The sequence below is a fragment of the Geospiza fortis genome, unplaced genomic scaffold, assembly GCF_000277835.1.
Source record: "Geospiza fortis unplaced genomic scaffold, GeoFor_1.0 scaffold10, whole genome shotgun sequence".
Classification (NCBI taxonomy): Eukaryota; Metazoa; Chordata; class Aves; order Passeriformes; family Thraupidae; genus Geospiza; species Geospiza fortis.
Genome location: NW_005054326.1, coordinates 3,808,311 through 3,816,594, shown reverse-complemented (window position 1 = coordinate 3,816,594; position 8,284 = coordinate 3,808,311). Strand labels below are relative to the sequence as shown.

General features: G+C 35.4%; 1 protein-coding gene across 2 annotated transcripts in view; it reads right to left on the bottom strand.

The window, feature by feature from the left end:
• CCDC91 (coiled-coil domain containing 91) overlaps window positions 1-8,284 on the bottom strand; it is a 112,736-nt gene that overhangs the window by 52,465 nt on the left and 51,987 nt on the right. The gene's annotated exons all lie outside the window — the stretch shown is intronic.

Here is an 8,284-nt window from a genome sequence, read left to right as displayed (position 1 = left end):
TAGTATAAAGTCTTTTGGCCACTTTCCAAATATTCATCGGGCTATTTATACGCAGGGTACCAAACTATTCTTAACTAGTAATCAATATACTGAAGTAGTCAAAATGACTGCGTAAGTTAAAACAGACATGACTTTTACAGAAAACAGACCTTTGGCCCAAATGCAGACAAAGAAAAAAATCCCCATCTTTCAAACAGTCTTTATTTTAGAGATACATTTCCTTCATGGAACATAAAATACACATCAAATAAAATTTTGAATACTTAAAAAAAACCCCAAGAATGTATAAAAAAGATAAAATCTTCTGACAATTTTTCAATTACCTTTCCAAATTTTTCTCTAACTATCCTCTTATGCTAAAATCTCTGCTCTTCAGTAATGTTGTACCATGGTAGCAGTTCTCAGCACAAGCTCAGTGTTTAAAAATGTTAAAATTTGTGCTTAATCAAAGTATAAGAATACATTTACTGGTGTTTGCAAGGTATTTAGCAAACTGTAAGTTTACTTTCAAAAAAGCCAATTTATCTCTTACTAAATTAAATTCTTTCATTCATAGAAATTTGAGCACTCAGAAAAACTGAACTCTCAAAGAAGTGTAACCTCTGTACATGAATCTTTATACTCTGCCTGAATCAGAATAGCCACATATCACTGGCAAAAATTAAGCCTGGACCTTGGGGTTCTTTCTTTTGCCTAAATTATTGTAGCAAGGAATGTTTCATGTAACCAGTACAAAAGAAAACAAAATAATTCTGTTCTTAGGGAACACAGTTAGAGAACGGTCATCAGACTGCCATGGCATTTCTCAGACAGATCTTGCACATGCCAAGGGTTGAGTCACCTTATGCACTTTGCTGTGCAGCCTTCACTGGCAACTGCTGAAATCCTATTAAAATGGTATAAAGAACTTTCAGTTTCCAATGAAATAAATATTATTCATTGGATGGCACGTAGAGGCTGTTAAAATTTTTAAATTAACCTATTATTACTATTTTTCTTTGGAAAATACATAAAATTCCACATTTAGAAACAAAAAACTTCCTTTTCTGTCATACTCACTATTAACACAGTTTAAATAGTACTACAGGGTTGATGCTGTATCTGACTGTTCCACTAGTTGGCCAAGTGAAAGAGAGAAAAATCTCCCTATATAGCACAATACTATAGGTTTCTCAGTAGGAAATACACACAGATGTGTGATACCCACCCAAATATCTGGCAAATTTCAAGATAATCAACTACACAAATTTAATAGTTAAAAAAAAAGTCATTTACTAATTAGATCATTTTCTAAACTGAAACACACATTTGGCTGCTTGATGATCAGTATCTCTAATCTTATAATTACAACAACAATGACATTAGAAGTCTTTTGATTAATTGCTATCCTTGGCAAATACTCTTATCACTGCTGAAACACCACTTTCTTCCTTAATTAGTTAGGGAGGAGTTATTAATTATGCTGCTGGGCTGACATTCCATAAATCTACAGCCAGTGACCCAATACCAAGTTGGCATTCTAGAAACAGTTTCCTTTTAATGGAATCATTTCAAGTAAGGTTATAGCAGAATGTAGCCAATGGCACCTGTTGCATGAAGTCAAGGGTAGGATTTCAATATGAGTGTTCCTGTTAATTAATTTTTCTTTCTATATATTGTGCAATGAACTTCCTAGACACTGGTTGGGAAGGATCATCACAGAATCACAGGATCACAGGATTTTAAGGGTTGGGAGGGACTTTAAAGATCACGTAGCTCCAACTCCCTGCAATAGGCAGGGACACCTTCCACCAGATCAGGTAGCCCAGAGACCCACTCAACCTTGGCTTCTTCCCCACTTTCTGACCTCTCTACTAATCCAAAAAAAAACTGTCAGAGAATTGATACTGCTTTTTCTTCAATACCAAAATGTCATGGTGGCTTCTGACAGAACAAATAGTTAAGTTCTTAAGTTCTCTATAGCCTTCATTTTAGTTTGATATGTGATGCATTATAAAAATCACAGAAAAAACATTATTTCCTCAAACCATTATAAAAATCTTCACACATCTAAATGACTGAACAAAACATTCTAAAATTAAATGAGGTAAAATAAGCAAATTAGTCTGAACCCCTTGTTTGAGCTCAGGTAAAGAACAAACCTTAGCTTTAAGTTTCATACATTGAAATAATTTTAGAAGACCTTGAGCTGAAAGTAAATTCAAATGTCGTAAGATCCATGATCACTGGTCAGAGTATTTAGTCCTGGAACTGACAGCACACCACCTCACCAGCAACTGAAAAACTGCACTGTGCCCAATATGAGAAGTTTAAACACCCAAATGATAACATCACTTCATCCCGTATTTCCAGTGTGTTATGTACTGAGTACCAGATAATCTCTAAAATTTCTCCTCATACGTAAAAAGGCAAAAGTGCAGACACACTATTAACTACAGTTTTGCCAAAAGTGGACATCCCAGCCTATTTTTAATACAAACCTACTTGCACAGCCCTAGTGCATAATGTGTTCATTCCACCGGCAATAGAAACCACAGCTACTTGCCCAGGCAGAATTTATTGTAAGGCCAGAAGCTAGAATTTATGAGAAACCCTCTTGAATTAAATAGCCAAAATAGGACCATTATCCCAGTTCTTCCCGAATTCCCTAAGAGTAACAAATTACCAAACCCCTTTCTTTCAGCTCTTTTTACTACAGGAAAAAGCTAGTCAGAATAAAGGCAACAGGAAAAACAAAGCTAAGGTCATTATCCTCTCCTATCTCTTTTGGAAAAAAAAATTAAAAGCAATTCTGACCATGCAAAACACACGCTTCCCAGACATACAGCATTGTGTGAAAATGTTAAACCTACTCACATGTAACATCACTATGAAATACAAATAATGTTGTACACGTTGCTGGGTTATGTTTTAGAATGTTCCTTAAAAGCTCTGTATCAAAAGCCAAAGTCAACCCAAAAGAATACCCTGCTCAAGCATCATTGGCTTGTTTAACTAGCTAAATGGAAGTCAGTACATAAAACCACTTCTTTACTTCAAAATTGCAGAGTCAGGATGACCAAAACAAGTCATCTTTAAAAATAAAAGTTACTAATGGGAAGTTACCACACTGCTTCAAACATGCAAATTGCATTAAATACAGCAAAAGTACTTTGGAATTTTTATGCTTTATAGCATTAGACAATGATTCATCTAATTCAGCATCCTGTCTCCACCATTAATAACTTGCTGCTACTTAATTTAAGGGTGAAATGCAATTAACCAATTGCTGAATGATAAAACAGAGCAGAGGACACAATGCAAATTCTTTCCTAACCTGTGGAAAAGATGCATTAACTCAATAAAATGCAGTATTTGACTAGTTGGGTTTTAATTCAGGCATTAGCTAAAACAGAGATTATACAAATAAAACTATTTAGAAGAAGTATTTTTTGCAGCGATATAAAAAATTTAATTTTTTATTTGTTGAATATTTGTGGATATTTGTTGAGTGTCCACAAGCATATTCAACTGCTTGTGGTTGAAACTGTGTTGATCCATACCAGTAAGGATCACCAACTTAGTTTGAATACTATGCTGGGTTTATCTAGATAGCTCAGTTTTATTGGTATGTGAGGGCAAAGGATTTATTTTCCACAAAACAATGTTCTCACAGACTCCTGCCAGAAACAAACTGCAAACTCACTCCTAATCTTCTATTAACCTTCAAATTTTTATAATATTTAACATTCTATTTATTATTCTATAGTCAGCACATATAGAATTCATCCTTACTAGAAGGGGAGGGACAGATTCCTTGCAATTTTTATAATTGCTTTCAAAATGTAAAGGTCATTTAATCAATGATAAAATATTTTTGCTAGCCAGATATCTGAAAGTATGAGACTTGATTGCACCTTGCTTTTACTGGAATTCTGTAGAGAGACTTCCATGGTAGCATCACTGTTGTACAGAAGTACTCATACTCTAAAATCCCAAGGAATCTCTCCTTTTCCAGCCACCATAGAAAAATGAGAAAATACTCTCCATGAGAAAAAACAATGTTGTTTTATATTCTAGGCTCACTTGAATTCTAGTGTGACTTGCACATGAACAAGCATAGAAGTTGGAAGTGAAATACAAGCCCTTGCAACAATTTTGGATTTGTCCTTTTATTCATGTGTCAGGCCTTTCTGAGCCAGGATGTCAACTTGGAAACTTAATAAGCTAAGCTGATGTTTAAAAGAGCTGAGAACTGGCCACATTTCAGAGCTTTCCCTCACTAGGGATAAACTATGTCTAAAAAAAGATATCCTGATTCTAGATTAACTTCTTTTGTAATGAAATCCTTTAAAATTTCCTTTGTTTATTAGAGGGTAGCCTTTCAGTTCAGAGGTGTATTATTGGCACAAATATTTTTGAAAGAAAATCTGATGGCCCCCACATACTCCACGCTTGGAAAATCTCTCTGTTCTTACATTCTGAAAATCTGAAAAAAACCCATCACCTTAAACTGAAAACTGGTGGACAAAACTCCTACTGCAGCAAGGGCTGGGAAGAACTTTGCACCTTGAAGTTCATTTCTATAAAGGGAACACACATCTGATTCATGCAGGTTGTCTTTCAGAAAACTATTAATTGCATAAAATAATCTAAGGAAATAATCCCATCCAATAAATACACCTGCCTGTAACCTCATATTCTTTAAAGCTTACATTAGAGGATAGTTCACAGGATGAGAAATAAAACAGATTAAAACTATTAACTCATCTATTTACAGAACTGTGACAATTTTGGAACAAAAGCTTGACTAAACGAGCACAGGAGAAATTCTTATGTTGCTTGTGGTAAATATCTTCAGATGTGATGTGATCCCACAAGCAAAACTTCCAAGATCTACATTTACTTTTCTTTACCGTGGTTAATTACCAGGGATAAAAGTTTAAAACAACAATGACATGAAAGACTGAAATTAAACAAAATTAGGTAAACATGAGAAGGGGAAACTTGGCCTACACAGAACACTGAGTTAATTTTTAATTTGCTTTCCTGTGGTTTTTAATACAAATTTCGTGACTGTGTTGTGGATGGTTTATTTGTTGTAAGGAAGATTAGAACGTGAGATGCTTAACAATGGCCAAGGCTTTTGAGGGTTTGTTCTACAAAGCATCTAATGGTCTCTATTAATGGATTTCCAAACACATTCAACAAGCGAACATTCCAAAGATAACTGAGTTTAATTCTAAGGGCTTTGGTATATCCAGGTCCTTGAAAATTGAAAATAGGTCATTCAATATTTGGCTTCTTGTGTAAGTTGCATTTTCAGCACTGCTGCCATATTAAGGACCAGTCAGGAGTAGGAATTGAGGGGGTTTGTCCTCACACTTGAGTACCTGGTCTGCCCAGGGACACCACACTAGTGAAAGACCCATGTGGAGAAATACTGTCCCTTTCACAACAAATAAGTCCCCAAAATACAGGAAAGGGACTAGAAGGAAGTGTAAGCCATTTGGAAGTACAGGAAGATACATCAACAACAACAGAGGTCTGCAGCAGGACATCTGGAAGGAGTGGACTTAGCTCTGAATGAAAGAAAACTCTGTTTTTCTGGTTACCAGCTTGGCAGCATTGGACACAGAAGCTACAAAATGGCAACTCTCTTTTCCTTTGTAAACCAAAAGGAAGGCACGTTCACAAATCCACCAACAATAACACTTACCTATGCCAGGAACACAGAAAAGACAAGTCAGTCAACTTTCTTCCACTGCTGTTCCACTCAAGGTTTCAATACCAGAGTTACAGGATCTGGGGTTTGAGGCATTCTGGGGATTATTTCCTGGGGCTAAGGATGAACTGCTCATGTTTTCACATATATATTGTGATAAACAATATTTTCACAAGCTATCCTTAAACAAGCCATGTTGGGCATTGTAAGTTGTGCTGTGGCTCTGCTTGGAGCAGCACAGAATTATAATTGGTTTCAGAGAGGAGTAATCAGAATTCCAACACTCCTGACTGCAACACAACCTAATTAGGGCCTGAGCAATCCCCTGATTGGAATACCCCCTCAGTTCACCTTATTAAATCCCCAGGAATGCAAAATAAGCCTGTTTTCATCACAAACACGATTTTCCTTCTCATGCCTTTTTAAATGACCCATAGACTTGTTTAGGTGAATTTCCACACTAAAGGTAACATGGGGATTACTTAGATAGTACTTACAAAAAACCTACTGAAAATGGAAGTTACTTCTGCATATAAACAATATGTATTAGAGTAACACAGTCTAAATTCTAAAGAAGACATATTTCAGCACAAAATTAAGTCTGGCTAATCATGAGTAAATTAAAAGAGTTAATGAATCTCACGATTCTGTCTTACACTAAAAGGAGTAATCATATTTAATTTACATTCCTAAAAAAATGCTACATTAGGAACCCTTTTTTGGTTGTCTAATTGCCACGATATCTGAAAAACAGAATAAACTCCTAAGGATCTGAGCAGTTAAAAAGCCCCAAGAATGCAAGATACTACTTTTATAATTATAAAACCACATTTGACTTGCTTACTTAAGAAAAAATAAATCTTAGCCCTGTTTCATATTGAAATGTTAACATTGAATTAACATTTTAAAAGAATCCATGAGATAATGTTCTCAAACACAACTACAGATTTTGTCTCCACTGATGATACAGTGTTACTTTTTTATTTAAAGTACATGGCAAAGGATTACAAGAAAGGTATTAAACAACCAACCAAAAAATGCTTGGGTTTTTTTAAAAACCCTGATGAATAAGTCACCTCATGTTTGCAGACAGGGCTGATTGCAGTAATTTACTCAGAGCTTGGCATATCTGATATTATTTCTTATCAGAGTGTTCAACTAACCACAGGAGGCAACAGGAAGGCTTGTATGAGGCATATTCATGTCATGGTTCCATGGTATTAAAGAGTGACTTTATGTAACTTGAATATAAACATTCTATGAGAAATAATACACTAAATATAAACAGTGTTTAGAAACACAGGGTTCAATTAACTCCCGAATATTTTGTGCCAAATCACTGAAACTGATAAACATAAATCTTATTTTCCAGAGGGCATGTCAGATCTACCCAGCTGCTGCTGACTGGTAAAACAGCTTTCAAAAATTATTATGGCACATAAATGTATCCCTTTACCCAACTACACAGGAAGAAATTATTCTTTTAAAGGGCCAATATAACCCATGCAGAGCTCTCCTTTAGTTCACACACAAATCCATTAAAATGGTGAAAAATTACACCTCGAAAACATTCAAAACTTTCATTCAATACCATAAAATTGTTGGATTTCACAATTTGCCTATATTTTCAGAACTAAAAAGAAGGAAACTTAAGTGCAGCAATTACCAAAAGCTCACAAGCTTTTTCAAATATAAGTCCACACAGGAACAGACAGACATTTTACATGTATCTAGAACAAAACAGAAACTAGAAAAGCTGCAATTGAAGATGTTCAGTGGCACATCCAAAGGTGCACCCTCCAAATAAAATTCCCTTTTGAGAACTTCTAAGGCAAAGGGGTCCTCAAAGAATTAAGGAAAGAGGAGCCAAAATCTCCCCCAGAAGTGAAATGAGGGAGGCATGGAGAAGTGGGACACCACCAGTGGCCATGTTTTTGTTCTCTCAGGAATGGAAACTTTTGAAACGTTTTTTTGGATAGGTTCAGAATGAAATTAGTATAAGTCATATTGATGGAGACAGACATATTTGTACAGAGAGTCAATTTCAATATTAGTTAGAACACTACTAACACTAGGAAGATTATCTAAAGGCTTTCTTATTATCATAAAATCAATAATATTGGAAATGATTGCTAAAATCACCAAGTCCAATCCCTAACCCAGCACTGCCAAGCCCACCACTACATCTTCCTGCCCTCCATGCCAGATCATTCTTTGGTTACAGATTACTGCTACCAAATAGCTAAAATCTGAAATTCCCCTTCACTAACTACATTGTCAAATTTGTGTTCTCAGCTCACAGTTGCCTACCAGGTCTTAAGTTTCCCTTTTCATTTTCAAAACCAGCCTTAATTTCTGTTTCCTATTACCAGTTTTAAGTCTAATTAGAATTCTTAGCTTTACCTTCTCCTCCTAACTTGATTCAGCTTTTGTCCTTTGTGAGTTTCCTACCCAATAGTTTCCATAACAAAACAAAAGACACAGATTTATGCTCCATGGCAACATCCAGTTCTTTCATTTTACAAGCTGTCAGGAACTAAAACAACATGAGAGAAGAACTACAGATTCAGCTTGATTTCA